This window comes from Mugil cephalus, chromosome 14, assembly GCF_022458985.1.
Source record: "Mugil cephalus isolate CIBA_MC_2020 chromosome 14, CIBA_Mcephalus_1.1, whole genome shotgun sequence".
NCBI classification, from domain to species: domain Eukaryota; kingdom Metazoa; phylum Chordata; class Actinopteri; order Mugiliformes; family Mugilidae; genus Mugil; species Mugil cephalus.
Window position 1 is genome coordinate 6,009,553 of NC_061783.1, and position 24,260 is coordinate 6,033,812.

At 41.4% G+C, this 24,260-nt stretch overlaps 1 protein-coding gene across 5 annotated transcripts in view; it reads right to left on the reverse strand.

Moving 5' to 3' along the window:
* The window catches only part of thrb (thyroid hormone receptor beta), a 103,785-nt gene that overhangs the window by 42,642 nt on the left and 36,883 nt on the right, over positions 1–24,260 (reverse strand). For 3 of the 5 annotated variants that reach the window (XM_047604506.1, XM_047604503.1, XM_047604509.1), the window contains exon 2: positions 835–901. The exons of the other annotated variants lie outside the window; for them this stretch is intronic. The gene's annotated coding sequence lies outside the window, so the exon portion shown is untranslated. The remainder of the gene's footprint in view (positions 1–834; positions 902–24,260) is intronic. 5 annotated transcript variants of the gene reach the window in all.

Genomic DNA, 24,260 nt, shown 5'->3' on the forward strand with positions numbered 1-24,260 from the left:
CCGACATTAGCACAGTTCACACTGTAGGTAATGGGGTATGTATAGTAAGTATCTGCGAAACTCCATCTTTTGATTAGCTGAAATTTACTATGTGCCGTCATAGCTTTTAACAAACTACCTTACGTGTTGGTCAATCGATTCAGAATAGTAGAGTTACGGTTTTCAAAATTCAGAAGTTCCCTACCTGCAGAATGTTTGCGGTTTAAAGTTGACCCAGAATCACTTCACTGAGAATTGACTACGCTCCGGCAAACATCTGTTTCCAAAGCAAATTCAATCAAAGTTGAATTTGTTTACAACAAAATGGGTGCGATTGGTTGTAGGACTATTAAATTGGATGCAGAGCACGTTTTCTTTTTTTTTTTCCCTCTGTGACCGTTGAAGCGAACACCATAATAAAATCCAAATGGACTGTTACCGCACTGGAGATGGAGTCTGGCTATGGCAAGCTAAGACTTTCATGCAAACACATTTGTTTTCACCTACCTGTCACTAAAACACAGTGACTGTTTATAGGATAGGGTTCATGAGGTGGACACACACAGTAGTAGTAGTAATAGCAGTAGTAGTAGTACGCACAACAGAAACAATAGCATTTGTATCACGACACCATTGCGCTACAGTATGAATTCAGAATGACTGAGCGTGTTATGTTTTTACAAACTTCTGTTAATGCCAAAAAGCAGTAGCTAATAATTATGATTTCCAACGATATTACAGTGGAACACACAGTTCGGTGAACTGAATGCCGTTTTAATCACCCACGTGTACGCACGCAGGGAGGTCTAGTGGAGAGACGCACTCTGTGTTGGCTGCAGGACTTGAAGGTCTTACCAGAGGAAGTGGTGAAGTCTGACTGCGGGCAGCACTGAGGAGCTGCTGAGCTCCCCAAGAGAAACACCTACAAAAAAACACACACACACACACACAGAGGTTGGACCTGGTTAGACTAATGAGCAGCCAAGTTGAAAATCACAATCCAGCTACGAAAAAGCAGAAGATCGTCAGGAAAGATAGAAACGACTCCAAACATGTTGCCACAGCATTAAAACTTTTAAAGCTTCTCACGAGGGGGGCAAAGTCATTAAAAACACCCACAGTTCAGGTATGCGCAGGTGTGTCCACAACTCACATGGAATCGTCTGATAGTAGACAAACTACGAAATACGGTCTATGAGTGAACGCAACATGAGATTTAAAACCTTTTTGCGTGACAGATCTGTGTAGCAGGATGTAGATACTACATCCGGCAAAAACTACCTATATTCAGCATTACCCTGAAACCAAGCAACTCCCACGGCGGCTTTAAGATACACTTAACCTCTAGTGGTTGCTGCGTGTGGTTACAACCACAAATACTCCCCCATCACAAACTTTCCTTCCCATTTTAGACCGGCTGTCCCAAAATGAGAAAATTCATCTTTTTTTTTTTTTCTTTTGTTCCTTTAAAGCCAAGAATGGCTTTTTGAGAGAAACATGCCCATAAAAAAAAAATTAAAAAATAAAATGAAATGTGGCAAAACACCACGTGAACCTAGACAGAAATGAATGCTGGGTTTTGTTGAATCCATGGTCAGATCTCAAAGGAAGAAGGAAAAAAAAAAAAACAAAAAAAAACAGGAGGTGGTTTGAATATGAGGAAGGGCGAAAGAAGCAAAGCATTTGTCATTAATTCAGTGGCAGGACAGGGTTGGTCATCTCTCTCCAAGAGACGGTAATCACTTGTAATCAGACTTAATGGCGGCTCTAATGGGAAAGCTTTCCCTCCCCGGCTGTTCTGCCGGTGGAGGGAAGCGTGCATGTGTGCAGGCACACTACGGCCAGAAAGCGAATAATTGTTTTAATAATACTGTCCATCCAAACAGTACCGTACCAGTGCACTGACATAATGGAGCGACAAACAACAAAATGCACGTTTTGTTTCCGTCTTTGCTCGGTTCTTATTCCCGTCGGGTTTCACGTCGCATACATTCACTCATTCGCTGAGGGCTGGTTACTGGCTCTGGCTCAGATGGTTAAAGCGCACTTCTGTCTAACATTTTGATGAATACACGCAATGCACTTTTCAAAAAGCGTCCCTGGGATATCTGGCGCATTTTCAGGCAAAAGGGCCCTGTCATAAACAATATGGAAATCTAAAATCAAAACTAACGGTAATTTCTTTCACTAGATTTTACCCAGTTAGGCCTCTGCACCCAGCTACATACCCAACGGATACTGAAATCATGACAGGAAAAAGAAAGCTACTCTCTCTCAGTGACAGACTGATGAAAACAAGCCGACGAGATGCGACGGCAAAACGCGCCGTTCCACGGGGCTGCTTCGAGCGGTCTACACAAATCACCAGAACAGTAATGGGTACAAGGGATGAGGACAGAAAACTAATCTGCTCTGGGGAGGCACTTGTGGTTGAAGCAGCGTGCCGCTCATGTGGATCGATACTGGCCGGTCACGTCATGCCAGGCTATTGGTATGCAAGTTTCATTGCTTCATAGTTGTGTAATTATTATTATAAAAGTCAATTAAGATGGTTATCAGCATGGGAAATGATGGATGGAAAACAGCCAGCTCTGACAGCGCTGGTTGTCAGAGTGTCCTCTTTCGGATGATGATGTATTTGGTGTGAACAATGACACGTTATTAGGTGTGAAGACCCAGATTCTCGCTACTTAAAGGAAGACTGTGCCAAAAAATAAACCCAACGACTTCTTTCATTTAAATTCCTTCTTACATCACATTATTTAATCCACGTTTGTGTTATTTTCAGGATTTAAAATCATAAATCCAGTTGACTGAATGTCAGATACATCCCTGATACATTAAATGAAGTTATTTCAAACTTCTATTTTTAAATTCTTGTTTTTATCTTTACTTTTTAATGTCAGGGTCAGTGGGATAACTGTAAATCAATAACTCCAGCAGTACGAATAAATACAGAGCAGGGATATGAGTTATTTTAGTTTAGTAAAATCGATCAGCAGAAGTGAAATTCAAAGCGGTGATGATGTAAGAAAAAAAATATCAGTAAATATCATCATATTTTTCTAATGTAACCAAATCATTATTTTTGAAATCAGGAAGTGATCAAAACGGTGACAATGTGATGGAAAGCAAGCACAATCTGAAGTGTAGTAATAGTCAACCTGCAGAGGGCAGTAATAGGCCCTGTGGCATCAAAACCGACAAATATACGTAAAGAAGAAGGAAAAATGGCAATTTTTTGGAATGGCAAGTTCCTCTGGACAACAATAACCTGGACAGTTTTTGTCACTGTTTTGGATTGTTGCAATAATGATGACATATATTGGCATGTAGCAAGCACATTTATCTACTCCTATGTTGATAAACTTGAAACAATTATCCCTAAGGTACATTTAAAACATATAAAATGTGGTAACCATAAATTATGCAATTAATCACAATTAACTGTTTAAATATATTCATAGCCATAAATAATACATTGCTCTCTGTTACCCAATAGCAGAACTCAAGTGAACAAGCTCAGGACACCATTTTTTGCCAAATAAAAAAAATAAATAAATAAATCATGTGGTGCAATTTTCATTCAAAATATATGAGCTCATTAATGATACATTACAAATCTGCGTTGTCGGCCAGAAATTTCACTTGTTAACCCCAGGTAAAGCTATGATGACAGGGACAGACACTTCCAGCCTGACAAATCCCAACTCGGCTCCTCTCTCCTACTCAACCAAAGTCCTCTGTTCAGTTTTGCTTCTTGCATGCTCATGATGTGAAGAAGCCACGACACTGTTATTCAAACTTTCATTAAATCCTGTTTAGTTTCTATTACATTTCTGTATTCTTCTTTTTTTAGCTATTAGCATTCTGACAAGGCTGGCCTAGAATGTTGCAACAACATCATTTGCTCCAACTCCAGCTTGGTGAGATTCATTCCTTCTTATAAAGCTTCGGTAAAAATGCACATGTTTTGTTCTTTTTCTACTCTCTGTAGTTCTGTTGTATTATGGCCAGTTGTTTGTTACTTAACTATATACATGTCCACCTGAGGCAGCAGACTTGATGAGTGATGGGCGCTGAGGAAGAGGAGGAGGAGGAGGAGGAGGAGGAAGAAACCCAGTGGAAGACCAAACCCCTCCATGGGAAATATTATGAGCAGACAGAGTAAGTGGCTGACATCATGAAATCCGACTAATGGCTGGACAAGCCTGGCCTGAAGGCAGCACAGATGCTCTGATTAAGGAAACACAGGAATAGCACCAGATCCAACAGGCCAGGCTCTACTATAGAGCAGGTGGGACTGTATGTGCACACTGTACGAACATATCCTCAGTTCACACTGTGAGGCAAAATCAAGTGCTGGGATAACGTACGCCAACATCTGCGCAGACAATGTGTTAAATGTCAAAGTCCCAATTGACAGCATCACTGCAAGAGTCGAGAACAACGGAGCGTCCTGTGGGACTTCAAATTCCAGACTGACAAACAACTGCTGGCTATTATCTAGTCAGAAATGTGTGTGTGTATATATATATTTTTTTTCTTTGGTGAAGAAAGACACAAGAGAGATGAAAAGAAAGGATGGGAGCGTGTCTGAGAGACAGAGAGAGAGAGGGACAGAGTTGTGAAAAAAATACCAAATGAAACACTCAGTTTCCATGGTGATTTGAGTTATATTTGACAACGCGACACACATTTTCAGCGCCCACTTTTGCTGTTAGTCATCTCCATCTTTTCCAGCGCAGCGAGCTAAACATATAAACAGTTAATAAAAGAGAAAGGGAAGATGAAATGGCATTCAGGCGACGTGTCGAGGGTCTGGGGAAAGTTTAGACAAGGCGTCCAGCTGTGTGTCGGCGGCCTGGGCTGTGATGGTTGCAAACGGTTAAGTAGAGGCTGCGTACGGCAGAGCTCCTCCTCACTATTTTACTTCAAGGGCGTGTCAAGTGCTCTGTGGTAAACTTAATGAATCCAAGACTTTTTTGTGCTTTTGATCCCAGCTTGTGAGTCCCCGCTTAACGTTTCCAGTTATTATAGTCTGTTAAGCCTCCACTTAATTCACCCTTGACTTGCAGGAATTAGTACGCTGGACTCTTAACCTGTTAATAAGAAGCATCCTGTATATACTAATGTTCTGTATCTTTTAATAATGTTATCTGGCATAAGAAATCAGATCTAGAAAATAGTTTCACCTAGAACCCACTGAGAAGCTGCCCCAGAGTGCAGCAGGGTGGGGACGGACTCACGAGAAACCAAAGACGGGATGAAATAATAATTCCTAGAATACTGCAGAATTACAAAGAATGTAACAGAAAGTGCTGCGGAGTAAAGCAGGATAATCCAATGAACCAAAAGCAAAAAAAAACACAAGAAACCATGAGGAGCTTAATGTAAAGCACCAGGAAACACCAGGAAACACGGACAGACCAGAGAAGCTGCAAATCAACAATTTGTTGGTCAATTTTGTTGTCAAAAATGTGAGATTTTTAGCCGCTGCACACAAAGAAGGCCTGGACCAGCTACACTAGCTTATCTTAGAACACGCTGTGGACTACTATTAAATGCTACTATTATATGCTACAGGCTACACATACTACACTTTTCTGCAGCTCACAGTATGTGGCACATGAGCCGTCTCTGCTCAGCACATATTGTATACAGAGTTCACTGTTGCACGCATTATTTTCTACTGTGCTTTTATTCGTGTGACGTCATCAGCGACTGATCCTCGTAAGCGAGAAATCTGAACTCCTGCAAAACCTACAAGACAAAGGCAAAACTAATGAGGATGACAAGAAGCGAAGCAAGAATCAAACCAAGAAAGAAACTTTAAAAACAGAAATGCAAAGAAAACCAAACAGGACGACAGCAAATGTCAGAAGCTCCACTCGCCTTCCACTGGACAAAATAACGTCATCGACTGTCTTCACCGCAGCGAGACTACTCACGACCCCGAGGGTACAAAGCAAATCATAATCAGCCACACATGAGGGGGGTGTGGATAAAACAGCATGTCTGGGAAAAACAGATATTGTACTTGCGCTGCAGAAGCTCACGACATGTCACCAGTGGCTTGTTTGTCTTTTTTTTTTTTTTTTTTTAAATGTTGGTCTCCACTTTCCACTGATGCCCTTGGGTCAGGCTGTAATACAGTCAAGAGCAGTTGGTATTGCTGGATGAATCCTATGCTGCATAAATGATCTAATATTCTGTGAGTTTTCGTGCACCTTTCGGTGGTTTTTGAACCACTTTTGAGGTGGAAACCATTCGCTGTGTCAACGCACACAACTTTGCAAAGTCAGTCCTGTAAGTAGCTATGAAGACGTGATCCCTCCGGCATCAACAGAAAAAAACAAAGTGAAACTGATTATGACGGTTAATGAAACCACAATTAATAACACTTCGACGAAAGTGCTGCTACTGAAACACACATTGGTTTCTGCCATTTCTAGAGCTTCACCTGTCAGTTAAGAAGATATTAGAGGAGGAAAATAAAAATTTGCGTACAGTCCCAGCGGACTCTACAATTGCCTGTGACAATATTGCACATTTGATACTTAAAGTAGCATGGATTGACTTTTTGTTTTGCTGTTTGGTAGCAGATGTGGTGTTAATAATGTAGGAATTTGTAGGTAGTTTTTAAATTGGCCATTATGTCATGTAGTATATCATGAAAGAAATGTGCGGCTTTAATGGCACAATAATTTATTGGTCAGTATAAGTGCTGCTGTTCCTGGCAGTAAATAAATATCACTGAAGCTCAAGCAGTACTAGTATTCCTGTGTTTCCCTGTGCTGTGGGGTTTCTGTTGAATCAGCTCACATTAGCTTCAGTAGCTCAGGGGATGATCAGACTGTCACCTTTTCTGCAGCAGGAGGCGCCTTCAGTTGTTTACGGCTGCATCTCTGCACACTACTGCTGTTGCTTTTGCTTCAGGCACCTGATGTGCTGTGGGTTTTTGTTGGAGAAAAGGTTTATAAAAAAATAAAATAAAAAAAAGTGCTGCAGGTTACAAAATGTGTGCAAAACGCTCTGTCGTCCAATCAAGTAAAAACCTACAGAGAACGCACGCATGTTTAGGCTTCGATAAACAACGTGAAAGAACATCAACATCAACCGTGAAACAGAAGTGAACATTATTACGAAAACTAGAGAGTCTGAGTCGAGATTAAAATGGATGCGAAGTTGGATTTTGTAGTTATTCAACTACATTACATAAGGTCATTAATTAGCTAAAGGATTGGCAGCGGCTGACTTTGCCCTTGCTAATATTCACTCAACAATATCATGTAGATCTGCTTTTGTCCCAATCTAATTCCACTTCTAATCCAACGGTATACTTCTGGAAATCCTTTTAAACCCTTCTATTGTGTGAGTCAGGCCTCATCTGTTAGCAAAAAGCAGGCACATTCACCGAGGAGGCCGTCAAATGGATGGGCAGTGTTGTGCTGATAACTGCACTTAAACCTATAGTGTTGATCAAAAACGAGAACATGTATTTATTGGGGTTTAGCTGGCGTCTGAGTGACTAGTGCAAATATCTCCCACATGGTTCTCATCCATATAGACTAAGGTGGTTCATTCCGGTCCTGCAGCTTTAGGGCTCGTGATTGAATCTGCGAATGCTTCTTAAGGTGGACACTTAAAAGTAAAGCCTGGGGCTCACGGGCTTACTTCCCTTTTCTTCAGTGATCCTCGATGGGAAAACATAGCATGAAAGTGGTTCTAATGGGGCTCAAATTGAACTCTCCATTCTCCTTCCAGATTTAAGGCTGGTGCAATGGTCAAGAACAGTGCCCACGTGTTTTTGTGTGGGAGGAAAGCGGAGCCCTAAGGGAAACCGTGTGACCACCGAGAGAATCATCATCCCACACAGGAAGTCATGTTTCAACCAGATTTCTTTTTTTATAACACTTGTGTGGTATTTTCCTGTCTCTGGATGAATCTGCCTGCGCCAGCATTACAAGAGAGTAAACTTCAAACAAATCAACACTTCACAGATCGACACAGTGGTTATGTTTCCATCAAAATGTATTTACTGTTGTATTGTGTATACTTGGAGAACTTGGAGGTTGGTCGCCAGCACCTGGATTTTATGGGCTTTTACCAGAGAATAGTTTGGGCTAGAATAAAGTTAGCTTCAATACCATGCACTTTTGATTTCAAAATTTTGGCAACCCGATAGTTGGAATCAGCGAGTACATGACAATAGTAAGAATGCATTGACTGAGTGCCACGCAAATGGAGCTTCTACACAGGATGTGTGAACAAAGTAATGTTTTTGCTAAAGTTGGACAGAAAATACCAAAAGGAAAAAGGAATCATTCTTAAAGTGGTACAACACTCAAGCCTGTGCTGCTTTCAAGTCAAATCAAAGCAGAAAAAACCCTTTTATGGTAAAATGTAGCACACAGTCGCACAAAATATATCTGCTGAGTTGAGTCTACAACTCCCATAATGTTTAACAACCAATTTTCCCATTTAAAAAAAAAAAAAAAAAAAACGCAAGTCAGGAGACTTCAAAGATAATTTTTCAAGGAAATGTTACTTTCAAGTGCTAAAATAAGTGAGTGTGCAGGTAAAGATAATTGACATACTGTAATTACCTTCAGCCAGGGACCACTAGGAGCTGTCAGCACCTGAGGAAACAGCCTGAACCGCAATGAGTCAACACTGAAAACACGGCCAGAACTAATTCTACAGTCCTGAACAAACCGCCTGAATGCAGCTCGTGTACATGGTCAAGGGTCACCCTGAGGTTTGTCAAACTGTACTGCCGTAAAATCTGAAGGAGCGAAACAACAGCTGGGTCACCTCAGGTTTCACATTAAATTTGCATTCAAGCACTGACCAGGGACCATTAGTTTTATCCATGTAACATGTAAAAAGAAGCATAGCGTAGCACTTCATGCTGCTGGGCAATTAAAAACAACCATCCATCGATTTTCTATTACCGCTTCTTCTGTTCTGCCACACAGGGTCACAGGGAGGCTGGAGCGTATCCCCGCTGACCCAGGACAGGCCGCCCGTCTGTCACAGAGCTAAATTAGAGAGAGCAATTAAGCTCACAAGCACAAGCAACGACTTCACCAAACGCCCTCAAATCAAAAAAATTTGTTGCTGAATTTCTTTGTCACATTCATTAGACCTTTAGCTGCTATACACAGAGAAGGCTTAACCCGGCTACAATATCCCATCTTGCAACATACTATAGAGTACCATTAAATGCCCCTGATGGTGCTGAGCTGCCGCCTGTTTTCATACAGGCTATACATACCTGCAGAGCACAGTATGTATGCCTAGAGTTGTCTGTTCGCAGCGTATGTACACAGCAGCTCAAGAGTCCAGATTTCACTGTAGCAAAGCATTATTTTCTACCTCTTTTATCACACAGCTTTCCAGATCTGAACTGAAAACCCCTACCAACTACCGCACCAGCACAATTAAAAACATTCCTACATTAACACATAATTGTTTGGAACAAAGTCTGGGGATTTGCTGCGAGATGCCTGGAGTATTTGGACTTTATTAAAAACAGGGAAAGGAATGATGTTAAGACAGATAATGTTGGCTGCTAAACGTCTGAAAATGTGTTTGTTTCGTTAATTAGAACATCGACATATAACTGTAACGTTATCAAAGAGGCAACTCCCCTCATTAAAATGACATTTGAAAACGATTTACTTGAAAAAAAAAAATGGTGCTCTTTTCACTATGGACAGTGAAAATAAGCATTAGCCTGGTATTACTGCAGAGGAAATGCTGCGGGACGCTTAGAGGTTAATGCTGCGAACGTACTGAACAAGTGAAAAGGAAAATATTGTGCATTGCTGGTAGGTAAAGATAAGAACAAGCATCCAGATTTCATGGATTTGCGCCCACTAATACCGCCACAATACACCACAGCCGCTGCTCGCGCCTCAGCGAGCGAGGGTGGGTCACATAAGGACAATGCGCCGGCTCCCAGGCTCGGTTTGCAGCACTACCAAGTTTTTTTCTCCCCCTTTTTTCCTCAACCTCATGGACACTATTTCAGGCCCAGATCAGGGCAAAAAAAAAAAAAAAAAAAAAAGAAAAAAAAAAGGAAAAAAGGAGGGTAAAAGGAAAAAGGTCCCTTTCAAACTAATGACAGCAGTGGGCGCTAAGGCAAACCAGTGAAAGGAGTACATAAAGCAGCATCATAGCGTCTGCCTGTGTCCCCCCCACCACCCCTTCCCCCCTCCCCCTCCCTCTTCCCCCCTCCTCTCCCCTCTCCTCTCCTCCCCCTCCCCTCGCCTCTCCCCCGACATCAAAAGTGCGCGGCCATCCTGAGCCGACAGAGCTCCAGATCGCTGCTGCGCATGCTGGGTAGGAGAGGACAACTCAGGACACATGCAGGGACTTTAAGGATACTGCAGTAAGCTGTTCACAATGAGAAAAAAAAAAAAAAAAAAAAAAAAAAAACAATCGAGGGAAAAGATGCAAGGAGGAGGGGCGGAGGGAGGGAAAGGAGACAAAAATACTGGCAGGATCGGCGAAGGATGGAAGAATTCGAGGCAGCATTTCATTTCACTCCGACAAATATGAAAATGTGTGGCGCAGCGGTTATGATTTTAGACGTGCGTCTGACAAAAAAAAAGGCTGTTTTGCAGCATCGTGCCACTGAGTCTGAAGGATTTGTAATGCATTATGGTATTGGCTTATTTCATATCAGTATTGTTTTTTTTTTTCTATTATTAATCGTCCGGGTTATTCTCAACAGAAGCCTCCTCTTCCAGTTTGACGCTTCATATATGAATGCAAATGGGGTATTATGACTTTAAAATGGTCATAGATTAAATGAAATTACAGATCTGTATGAAGATTAATTAAGCACAAAATATTAACTATAGCTTTAACTACAGACCCGCATGCATTTATTATTATTATTATTTAATACATTTAAACAATTCAAATATTTACCTGATAAATTGATGATATAAAGGGATAAAATACCACTGAAATCAAAGGGTTTATATTAAAAAATATTCGCTGTGATATAAATGGTGTACATTTACTAGGTGATAAAGAAGATAAAAATAATTCAAGGTTTGCAGGGGACTTAAACACACACGTACCATAAGACTCCTGGTGCTGATGAAAGCACAGAGGCATAACACAAAGAGAAAAAGACTAGTGAAAATATGAATGATCTCCATTATATATTAAAAAATGTTCACGTCAAAGTATCTTGTGCCAAATCATTTGTCCATCCACCTGCGTCAAACAATTGCTGTACATTTTCCACTGGAAAAAAATAAGAGAACACACCGAGCATAAACAGCACACCAATTTTGTTTCCTCCAAAACATGACGAAACATACGCAGGATTTGGAAGAGACGAGAGTTGACTCAGCTGAGTTGGTGAGGAGGTGGGACAGCAGGAGGGACGGCAGTGGGGGGCAGGGTGAATGTTGACAGATGCACAAACAGTGAGACACGCACAAAAAAAAAAAAAGAATGTCGAATGTGTTTCGGAAAAAATAATAATCATGGCTTAATAAACCAAAAAGATGATACATTTATTCAGTATATTAATATATTGTACAAAAACATTCACAATTTAATGATAATGTTAGATCAGATTATACCCTCTCATACTTTACATGTGGCTATTTCGTTGGATTATTCGTGTGTGAGCACAGACTCCTACATAAATGTCTACCACACGACCTGTGGGAGGCTCCGTATAAGTCACACTCCTAAAAAACAACATTTTTAATCGTTAGAGAACAAAAGTTGCCTCTTCCACTCATACCGCGTGTATCCATCTAACCTGTGTTGCACAGTTTTACCCTGCCATTGCTAACATTGACCTTGCATGTTTTGCCAACTCATCCTACCCCAGCCTCCCTGCCGGCCTTCAACATTCCAGCACCGCAGAGACTGCCACAGCACTGACAAAGCAGCGTGCGCTGGACGGGACTGTATGAGATCCTGACCCCGGCATGACCTCTGCTTATGTGTGCCGTGGTATTCAGTGTGTGAATTAGTCTCAGTGCCGGCACTCTCCCAGTGCTTACTCACAGCAGGCAATACGTGCACACATAGGCCGTGTCAGCAGTGATCAGCCGCCACTGCTTCCTGCCAGATGTGACATTGAGGCTGCCAACTTCCAGCTCCAGGCCCGGTCAGGGCTGGGGCGGGGAGGTGTTGCTGTAACCTGCAGTCGGCCTAAGCCAACTTAGTGCGTTTACGTACGCAGCTTAATCGAGCAATGCTCAAAAGTCGACTTTCTGAACGCGGTCCTTGTCCCAGTTTACTGCAACAGAGAAAATTGAGTAACTGACGGGAACGTGTTCTCCTCCCCGACACTAGGTGGCGATATGTGCCTTTTCAGCGGGTTAATACGGCCCACTTTTCGGTTGGCCTATTATGTCAAATAATAAACAACTGGAGTCGTTCATGCAGCAGGGACTTTCTGCCGTGTTGCTGATCAGACAGGTCTTCTACTGGCTCTGTTTGTTGTTTGTTGTCGTATGTTTTTGTTCCGGAGTCATACGCCGGTGCAGTGATTGTGGAGCATGCACACACGCGTGGTCTAGTTTAGATCCGATTAAGCTGTATACATGCTGGTGAAATTTGATTTCTAATCGCATTATTATTTAAGGCTGTGTGGGAGTTGGAAGGGGGTGGTCAGGGTGGATGGCGGGCACAGAATGGCAGACTCACCTCACAAGAGACTGGGGTTTACAGCAACAATACTACAGTGCATCACAATCTTTCCCTATAACCAAAGGCTACTTTTTTTCTATGCAGAATCCCTAAAGGGGATATTGTACTGAACTGTTTCTTGATAAGTCACATTGTCAAGCTCATTTTCTTTCAAGCAACCAAGCCAACTTTTGAGTTCCAAATTAAATCTGATGTCTTGATGCTTTTCTACCGTCATAACATTTTAGTTTCATGTATTTTTTATAGTCAAAACAATTGACTATGAGAAATAAAACACACACTAGGTGAAGGACATTTCAGGAGTTTAGCTGCAGCCTTGAGAATTTGTTTTAATATGTGCATGCTGTAGGATATCAAACTGTATTATTTTCTTTCCTAAAACTACACTATAAACATACACGACTTGTTACCTGACTTTAACTTTTGGAATTTTCCCCTCAGACAACCTCTCGTGGTTGTGCAAATAATGAATGTCCTCAAAACCAAAGGCGAAAAAAAAAAAAAAAAAAGTTCACGTTGATTCTCCTGTTTGTTTTAGCTGCCGGGCTACAGATCATACTAGGGCAGGGATGTCAAACTCAATTTAGTTCAGGGGCCACATACAGCCCAATTTGATCTCAAAGGGGCCGGTCCAATAATACAATAGTGTATTAATCTATAAATAACTCCAAATGGTTCCCTTTGCTTTTGCTGAAAGTGTTTAAACTTAATGAACTGCACTATTACAAAACAAAACATGCGATGAACAACCGGACATCTCTTAAGAAAAAGAAGTGTGATGTCTGCATCGTTCTAGGTCTCAGTGTTGTTTTGTCCACAACTCTATGTGTGAACTCTATGAGTACAGTAGCAGGCGGCCGTTTTTGGTCCGCGGGACGTATGTTTGACACCTGTGTACTAAGGGTTGTTCCACAAACACGCACATGACACTTTCTAATATGCAAAGCTTTCCAGTAGTCTTCTTAAAACAGACTGCAACAACGCAAATATGCAGAGACAAAATTCTTCTAATTCCCTGGGGTTAACAAGAAAAGAAAAAGATATTTCTAAAAATGTCCCCGCATGAAAAATTGTATCTTCTAGGTTTTTAGAATTATATGGAAATACCGATAAAATTATTCTACAAAGAGCGTGTCTTTCAATCAGAAAATGTGATTTTTACCCCATTTAAACAAGTCATCAAGCAGAGGGTAAATCTGTCTCAGTGGTATTATCACTTATTATCAGAGTTGAAAGCAGGTTATTTATTCAATTTATAAGAAGGACAAAGTTTTCTCATTAATAGAAAGCCTCCTTCATCTTTGCACATTGTGTGTATTTTTTAATTGGAAGTGTAAAGTAGCCTCACAAAACCTTTCAAAATTTATTTTGAAATGGCACCAACGAAACGGTGAAATGGTGAAAATTTACCTGATAATTAATTTGCGGTCAAAGCACATGTTTGTTCATGTCAAACACAAGGGCTTTAGAGGTAAGGCTTTTGTGGTCACATGAAAATGATCTCCATTGAAAAAATCCTCATTGTTCCACTGCTATTAAGGCTGTCAGTTATTTTTCTTTCTTGTTTGCGCAGAGCGCGCACCCACAGCCACTTTGAATTTGCACAGCTAACCTCAGGCTAACCTGCTTATCTTCTGACTCACGTGCAGATTTTTATCTGTGACAAATTTTGCTATCAGGTAGTGTTTGGTGCGACTGTGCAGACATCACACCAGCATCCTTTCCATACTAAGGTCACTACTACTGTCTACTACTAGATGTGACAGTTGTCTTGTTGTTCATTGTGACATTGACACGTTATGGCATTTCTAATAAGAATATGAATTTAGTAACACAACATTTGGATGTGATTAGGGGGCATATTTCAACCATGGACTGGAAGAAAAATGGATGGCATGACAATTGCGCAACAGTGAAGATAAAGCTTGTGGTGCTCCCCCTGGTGGCTGGCTGGAGTACAGGTCATAAGCCACACCTCCCCATGTTAATCCATGGGACTCTGGCCAAACTAAAACACTAAAAAATATGTGAAATACACTGACTTTAAGGATGATTTCTGTCATTTTAGGTAGTTAATATTATGATGATGTTTGCTCAAGTGTACATTTTTCAAAGACAGGATGTAACATCACAATAATTGACAGTTACCATTGACAACCTACTACAGGCATATAAACTAGCCCAGGCTAAATACTTATCAGACGCATCTTCACTAACCTCACCTGTTTTATTTAAATTAGCAAATGTTAGTAGGCTAACACTGACAAAACTGGAGACTATGATCACGTTACATTGTTGTTGTGAGTTTGTTAGCATGTGCACATGATGTTTTCAGGCCGCTAGCTTTCTCAAACCATGGCTTAGAATGAACACAGCCTACAGGACCTGAAGCTAAAGTTCTATTTACGGCTAAAAGGCACAAGCTTGCCATGCAATTGCTCAGAAACATATTAAACCTTTATGCGGGGAACTACTGCTCAGGAGATTTTGACAGTAAATTCATAAGACATATCGTAGCACAGACAGGCTGACTGCATACACAGCTGTCTGAAGACAGGATTACGGTACACCTGAATCACATATGAAGATACATTTCAGCAGCCTACCCCAGACAAGACCTTAAGTGAAGCATAATCTTTTATTCAGAACGGTACGTAAACACAATTCCTGGAAGCACAATGTGCATTACACACCATCTGAGCAATAACACAGTGTATTCTGGCAATAACACAGTGTTGTCCTCAAAATGAGACTGGAAGGCTGTGCTTTAATGGAACGCTTTGTGTAGCTGTTTTTGGGACTTTGAAGAAACAAACCGCTTAGTGGCAGCTCTCCATAGGGACAGATTTGCAGGCCGGACACAACAACAACAACGCTGTTTTGAGGAATTGACCTTTGGACCAAAACTGGTGTCCTTTCCTTACACCACCCCAACCTGCGCTCCCCTTCACTTCCTGTCGGTGCACGATTCGAGGACAATAAATACCACACCTGAAATGCAAAAGTCAGCTTCATCCATTCATCTAAGCTTTAATTACTCTTTTGTAACACACTCACAAGGACAATAAAACTGTGCTTAGACACATTAATACTGCAGTGGACTCTGCACTGAGTATTTAACTCAAGGTACCACCTTTTCATAGAACACCGTGAAAGCTTGCCTTCATTAGAAAGTCTCCCAAAAACTTTTAGAATAAACATTTTGCTCATTAGTATTTGTTGCTGACATCTCCGGGAACCTTTATAAATATAACATTTAGTATAGGAAGTCTATATAGTATACACTCTACAGGATATAAATTCAGACCGAAACTAGCACGGGCTGAATCTAAAAGGTTTTGCCCCCAATGTCCAGGTCCCTACAGAAATCACTAGATTTTCCCAGGCAGGCAGGCAGGCAGGCAGGGTCAGGAAATAAAGGATAGTGGCGAGATGAGTGGCAAAATTCCAGCACCAAGTATTGGATGAACGAGATGTTTCTTGGCAGACAGGAAGGAAGCTGTTTGCTGCGGAACTGCAGGCAGTAAAATCAGAAAGGCAGAAATGAAAACCAAGAGAAAAAAAAAGAAAAACAAGTCAAATTAAAATGAAAAGATGTGTGATTAGACGATTCTTCCGAAGCTAAAAGGCCTCTAGATGTAATTTAGTAATGAACGTCAAGTGTTGTTCTGACTGGATCCGACTCCATGCATTAACCTAATAAGTCTGCTTTGATAGTCCCAGGGTTTGAGAAAGAGAGTCAAAGCCTGCCTAACTGCAAATAGGTCAGCAATGGGCACCCTAGGATTTTCTCCAAAACTCCTCCTCTGATTGGTCGATTTCCACGTCTCTGGGGCAGAAACCTGGATACCACACTGCCGCAACCCTCTCTTGCTAGGAACCATGCCAGGTTTTAGGAAACACACAGACACACAAACACACACACACACACATTCAGCTAAAACTCTAACATTACACAACATATGCATGTGGGACACAGTGGATGGCCAAAGTGCCCCACATACAACCAGACAGTAAGACCTCTGAGCAGACACACTACACATCCCCTCAAAGGCTGTAAACATGGGGAGGTCTTACCGGGTTAAACCAGGCACTGAATTCCTTGGACTCTGGATCCATAAATTTGGCAGGTAGTCAGCTTTTTCTTTGTACACTGGGCTCATCTCCACCCAACAGCTGGAGCCACAAGGCTCTGGAAGATTGATTTCTCTGACCCAGGACAGAACACATATTTTCCCCAACAGCTGGACGGGGAACCAGCACACTTCTGTACAGTTAACATTGTTCAAATGCTTCTGCAACACACCTTTATTCTTGCGTGAGTAATTATTCATGATTTATCTTTAAGGCTTGGGAGATCATTGGTAATAATATGGCTGTGTAAATCTCAGCTCTAGGAACGGGGCAGCATCATTAAAAGTGAGCTTGACAAAGTAAGAGGCGCAACGAGGGGAGGGAGCGTAATCCGGCAAATCCCACCCGACGCACAGCTGAACAGACACACGTGCCCAACTCGGCAAAACAAGTGGCGTTACCAACTGGCAGCTCTCCTCGCAAGTCCTCTGCTGATGTGAAGTTGTAAAAAACCGGATTCCTGTCCATGATTACCTTTCCTTTCACTAGAACACAGCGTTACCACAGAAGTGTGCGGATAAGGACATTTCTGTTTAAAGGCCAGCAGCAATCAAGGATTTCATTAAGAAATCAAACAACCAATATAAAATGGTTGCGATATAAGGGCGCGATTAAGATTCAGATCTGCGCTTCTGTCTGAAAATAAACTGTCCTGACAGAGACGGTGGCACGCTGTATAAACTAGAAAATAGCCGTTGTTTGCAGATAGTTGATAAGGGCTCGGGCCAAATGGACAGATATATCTTTTGAAAGAACTGTAAACACATTAGTCGGTTAGCAACCAAGCTACTGCGCCTACAGATAGTGCGATGCATTCAAAATCCCCCCAATTTAATAGAAAGAGTCGCAGATTTAAGGTTAACTCCACAATAGACGGGGAGCTCCATAATCTAGTCACTGACTGCGGCCGCTGGCTCCATTCCAGTTTGCACCCTCTGGTGGATGTTATTCCATCTCTCTCACTGCATGATTTCCTGTCTCTCTTCACTGGCACTTCCAAATAAACATGTATGAATAGTTAAAAACAACCCACAGAGGAATGACAAAGTGGTATTCATGACTTGTGAACTACTTTATGCTAGTAGACCCGGCGCGATGCTTGCACACACCAACTGTTTTGTAGTGAATGTAGCAATAGTGACGATGATGACATCATTACATCATAATCATAAAAAGGTCAGAAAATAAATGTGTTATGAGTGAGAGTTTTTTGCCAAGTTTTCCAGAATACTTAGGACTTTTACTGTTTGGCAGTTATTTACAACTTACATGTTATAAGAGTGTAATAATCTTGTGGGAGAGGCAAACTACTGTAATGACACACTGGAAATTTAGCACAACATCTGAGCTTTTAGAATCCGTTGGAATTTTTTGCGTCAAGCCGTGACGTCATTCCAGTAATCCAAATTGAGCCAATGTGCCGCTGCCGACACATTTGGTTTTAAAGGATTAACGACTTGTAAGTGAGTGGCAGTTACGAGGAAGTCAGCAAAGGTGAGATGTCAGACAAACGCCAGAGCTGAGGTCAACTCGAAAGAGTGGAAACGCGTTTGCCTCCATATACGCTGTGAGCTGGTAAATAAATATGCAGACGCATTCAACTCGCATGCACCGGGGAGGTCAACAAGGAGCAGCGCTGAAATATTTAACCTCTAGTTTGCACATGGCTTTGCAGATGTTTGTGCAGACTCACGCTGATAAGGACTGGGTCTGGCTACGTGTCTCGCTCTTTGCATTCGATTGCGTATTTGGTATCAAACAGAAGTAGGGGAGATGGAGCGTGCTGAGATCTTAACCTGTCAACTGTATGAAATGAAGTAAATTAGTGTCGGCGCCGGACTGAGCTGAATGAAAGCAAAAGAGTTGTGCTCATTAGCTCGGTTTATTATTGATTTTCCAGCTATGATCATGTACCTTGGATGCCGACCAAAGGAAGGAAAATGAAAACAGCAACAAACATGCGCTTTCACATGCTTCGTTACAGAGGGCACAATCCAAGCCATGCCTACTGCTGGATTTAATGAGCCCGGCTGCAGAGTTTTTGTCGATTGAAAAATTGCCTTCCGAATTATGGGGTGGAAATGTGAATAGTCTTTATTTGTGTTTGTGACAACATGCCATTACAGCTACTGATTTCTCAAGTAAGAGACGGTCAGTGGTTCAAACTCCTGAGTAGGTTTTAAACGATAGGTCTGTCGAGCTGCTGTATTTTCCTTATCAGTCAAAAATCCCATGAATCTAAATAAAAGGATTAGTACGCGGATCCGAAACCTGTTTTATCTCATTCCTCTGTGCCATTAAAAACACATCGGTGAGCCAAACTGTAACATGGCATGTGTAGTTTATTTCAACCCAGTCCCACGTACACCGTCCAGCTGGCTAAATGTGCACGAACGCACCAAATGTGGATTCATATGCTGCTGAAAATGTGCCATTTCTTCCTGCTTTCAGTGACTTTTGCGAAAATCTCTGCCCAGCTGTACATCAGAAATAAAAACTACATTTGCGTTTGTTTGTTGTTTTAAATTATGCTGCCTGTGATTTCACTTTTGACCATTTAGAAAGCTCATTACCAAATGTATTTAAAACCAAAGTACGGAAGCCCTAAGAGGACATGAATTTGTACATATTATATCCTAACGAGTTATCTCGATCTCAAGTTATTTATCTCATTACTTATCGCGTTAAAAACTTTATCGTTATCTAGCAAACATTAAAGCACAAACAAAACAGCTCACTTTACAGTAGCCCTATTACTTTAGTCTGTTAGTATTGTTATTACTACATTATTAGTGTTAAGGGCCTCCATCATCCAGCATGGCAGGTCACGTGTGATGGAACTCTCTTGAATTCAAGATCGATAACGGGATAAATAACTCGAGTTATCAAGAAAGCGGAGGAAATGAACTCGTTATCACGAGAAAACGGAAGGAAATAATATGTGTGAACGCATGGCTGCTCAGGGCTTCCGTACCAGAGAACTCTGAGGATGAAAATCCTTTAATAATGTGTGGCTTTGACAGCAAAATGTGCTGTTGGCAGGAACAACACCCGGTCACTATAGAAACAAAGTGCACATGCTATAAATTCCTTTTCAGTGTCATCATTAAATAAAAAGTTGGCACGGTGCAGTGTAACAGTTTTCTTACAGGTGGATTTACGGCCCTACAGTTGCGTTCACCAACGGGTCAAGAACAGCAAGCGTGCACGTATCTCTAGACGGATATAAAACAGATAGTGAAGGGATTTGATAAAAGGCATAAGAGTATTTTAGGCTGAAGTGGAATTTATCACTATATTAGCTAGGATTTCAAAAGATTTGTCTACATAGAGGGGTTTTTTGTTTGTTTTTTGTTTTTGTTTTTTTTTTTAAAAAGGAGCAATGAGAGGACAGATCCTGCTAGATATTTTGTTATAACTATGTTGTCATAACTAGTATGTGAATTCTAGCCTGACTCAAATCTTATTAGAATAGGGGTCTGGTAATGCATTTGTCTTTCATTATGGGTTTCAACTGATACAGAGAAAAAAATTCTGCATTCAAATGTCTTGTGCCACAACCAATCAGAGCAAAGAAGCAAGTGCCAGTAAACGGCTAAGGCATTCCCGACAAATGTGTTAATTGCTGTTAATTTTTAAACATAGTTTGCTGTCACTATCTTTTACAACAGACGGGACAGCAGACTGAACAGCTCGCCTCCCCGACAGCAGCCTTTTTGTTGTGGTTAACAAATTCAACGCCGCAGTGCTCAGACGACTACGCCGCTGTTACTCTTCTGTCCATCCCCACAGAAAACGAGCCCAAATGATTCGATTGAGGCTAATCTATGCCAGACCTCACTGACTTGTGCGGCCGCAGTGACGTTTGGACACCAAATTCTAATCAGTTCATTCTCGGGTGTGAGTGAAAGAACTAAGAAATCCGATCCACGAATGAGATACGGCATTCATGAGACAGGAACATCTGTCGCCACTGTGGAAGCGTGGAAACTGGATGCACATTGGGAGCGTCGAGATCGCGGCTAATTTCGTTTGGCTAGTTTTCACTGATCAGAAATGGTTGGCCGTGTCAAGTTACAAAGTCAATCTACGAGCAACAGGTTTAGGCAGTAGACACCTGAAGGCTGGCCAGAGAAACCATCTACCATGACTATGGAGCACTTTTGACTGAAAGCAGATTTTCCATTGAAATGACAAAAATACAATATCTACAGTCAGCTCTGTGAAAAATGCCCGCAATGAAATGCAAGACGTGCATAGCACAAAGAGAAAACGACGAGGACATCTGTCAACGGAGAGGATTAAGTTTCTCCCTCAGGTACGGAATGATTTGGAGCTTATGCAGATTTCCCCGCGTATCGCCCTTGAAAGCTACAGTCAGATCTTTCTTGTAGAGGACAGCTGCACAAATATGAAATGAAATGTAGATGAAAACAAGACTGTGAAAGAAGAAAATTATTTCTATATTCTCTTTGCTGTCAGTAGGCGTTGACCTTGGTTAGATGGTGTTTTTGTTCCTTGTGATGGATATGAGCAACCGAAGCTACATTCCAGAGAAAAAAGGATCCGAGTCATCTCATCCCAGTAAAGAAAAAAAAAAGAAGGAAAAAAATAGATGCAGGTACGCTAAAGGCGCACTATAGAAAGTCTTTTGTACATAAAGAGTTTTCTATATTTTTTCAAAGGCCTGACAACTTAATTTCTTGGAACCGAAAAACATCAACAACCCTGTTTGTGTTCTGAGTGTTAAGAAATCTGCACTGGAACACTGGTATATAACATTCTCCTATTTCCCTCCTGTGTCTTATATCACTTTTAACTGCATAATACCAATGAATGTCAGGTAAAAGTAAAAAGAGGATTTCAGGGTGAACAAGCATATGAGCATACAGCACATTTCCACACTGCCATGCTTTTGGAAATGTTTCTTTGCATTGTTTATTTTCCATTTATGAGGACATCGTGGGACTTCATTTTGGAGCACTTGATGCTTTTCCTAGTCTCGTGACACTCAACTCTTACCAGAATGGGAGTCTGGTAAAACACACCATTTGGATTTGATTAAGGAGTGTGTTTCAACCATGGACTCCATGGCTGCAGTATAGGTCATAAGCTCCAACCCCTCCATGTTAATGGATGGGACTTGGGCAAAACTAAAACACTAAAGAACACTAAAACATTATATATATATATATATACATACATAAGGATGGGTTCTGTCATTTTTGGTAGGTAATAAAATGTTGATGCTTGTTCCATTTTTCTATCAAGTTTATTTTTTTGGAAACAAATTTATTAGTGCAGCACTAATCAAATGAAAAAGCGGGTTAGTCTGGTGGAAGTGTGATAACACAAAGGTCAGTACTGTGCAGACTCTAGATCCAAACTCTCAAAATGACACTGTCCATAACCCTAGTATTCTAGGGTCAGTTTTAACAATGGAAGAAAGTGGAGATCCGTCATCGTCTACAGTTTCAACCAATACAGAGAAAAATATACCTCTGAATGGTCCAGGTACAGACTAGGTTCTGAGAAAGTGTTGCAAATACAAAAGATTTACAAGAACAGCTTCTAGACTGTGAACACTTTCTGTCATCCAGGTAATGGTTCTTTATATCTAAGCGCTAAGAGAAAATTTACTGCATTTGTGCTCCTAAAAGACGTCCCACCCCTCATCAAACAGTCTCTCTCAACTGGTGGTCTGTTCCCGGCATTTACATTTGTTGGGTTCATTAAGAGTCATTGAGGTCACATACTAACGAATGACAAGCGAAATGTCTTCAAGATGTTAGCACTTACTGTATGGAATATATGCAGGGCTGTGCATTTACGTTTAGTTTTACTGGTACTGGCACTGGTACTCCTCAATGAAAAGCAAATCATCCAAGAAGGAAATGACAGACTAAATGTGAAGAGTAGATATTTAACATTATATATTCACAATATTATGCATATGGCACATTGTGCCTGTGGTAACATGCCTCCATATATTTATGGTGGCATTTACAGTACCAGTTCTGCTTAGGTTACTGAAATAAGGTCTGGAATTTTAATATTATATCCAACCCAAATCTAAAAATGGATTGGCTATTTTAGTAGTCTATTACTAGTAGCAGTAGTCTGTTGACCTATTGGTTGAAAGAACCAACCAAGTTCTGTCTGTCATAAAAAAGAGAAAGAGAACCATTCTATTTCCCTTCTTCAGACATGTAGCAGTGGGATAAGTACAGTTGACACATAATCATTGCGCTTCTTGCCGTTACCACGCACTAAAGGAAAAGGAAATGCCACTTTTCCCGCTGCCGGAACCAAGTGAGTTCACTTGACGCACCAACCCACTATCAGGGGTCTATTTGTGGACAGGGACCAAACGGCATGGACAGTATTTCGTTGCAGTACATGGCTGAGGAGCTGGGCTTCGTCGCATCTATCATGTTGCCTGAAAGTTAAGAATAGCGCATCTGCCCACTTAACATCGCAGAAGTTCATTTATTTTCGTCACTACAACTCACTGGAGCTTGAATATGGATGCATTCGGTTAGAGCTTAGAGACTGCCTCCACATGATGTGTCTGAAATCTCTCCATATTTAAGCTCACGTGTTCAAATTCCAAGTGTAGAAATGCATCCATAGTTGAGAAACACTCACACGATCCACAGTGATCAAAAATGTAACGTCCATGGCATGTATGCTGCAGTCCCATGATCCCAGAATGCAATGCTCCTTATTTTCGAAAAAGGAAAAGCTTGCCACGAGTGCTGAGAATCGCCATGCCTTTAATTTTAACAAGAGCTTGAGTGAAAGCAGGAGAGAGACGCACTATGATTTGGCACCAGTGTAGCATGACTGTGGAAACATATCAGGAACACAGCGGTGGTATTTATGGAGTTATACACAGCTTCGCTCCTGACAAAAGTAAGTGTGCGTGCGCGTGCGCTCTCACGTGTGCAAGCAACTTTTTAAAAGTGAGGCACTAAGCTGAGGTCACAGTTTAATCCACATCTGGCAACAACAGCTGCACAACTCCTCGGCGTTCGACCCCAGGCAGAGGACAGAAATAGACCACGATGGAGCGTCTGACCCTATCTGTGTCAGTGGTACCAACTTATTTGTTCTTGCCGCTCTGAGAGCCGTTAACCGCCGTTAACTGAAAGCAATATAGAAGGCAACAAAATGTGAACGGAAAAACACCTGATGCAAAGTCCAACAGGAACTTGGATGAAAGATTAGACAAGACCGCGTATCCCTGTCCTTCTAAAATTAGAGACAGACAGACAAGACACATGTCCTATTGGCACTATAAGCAGGGTTAAGCTGAAACGTGCACCATACGACTGCATGCATGTAGAATAAAAAAGCTTCGGCCCCGCGTTCGATGAAAGGGTGAAGAGTTACTGTGTAAAATCCCATAATCCAGAGGTTGCAGCAACTTGCTTTGCCTCGCTGGGACA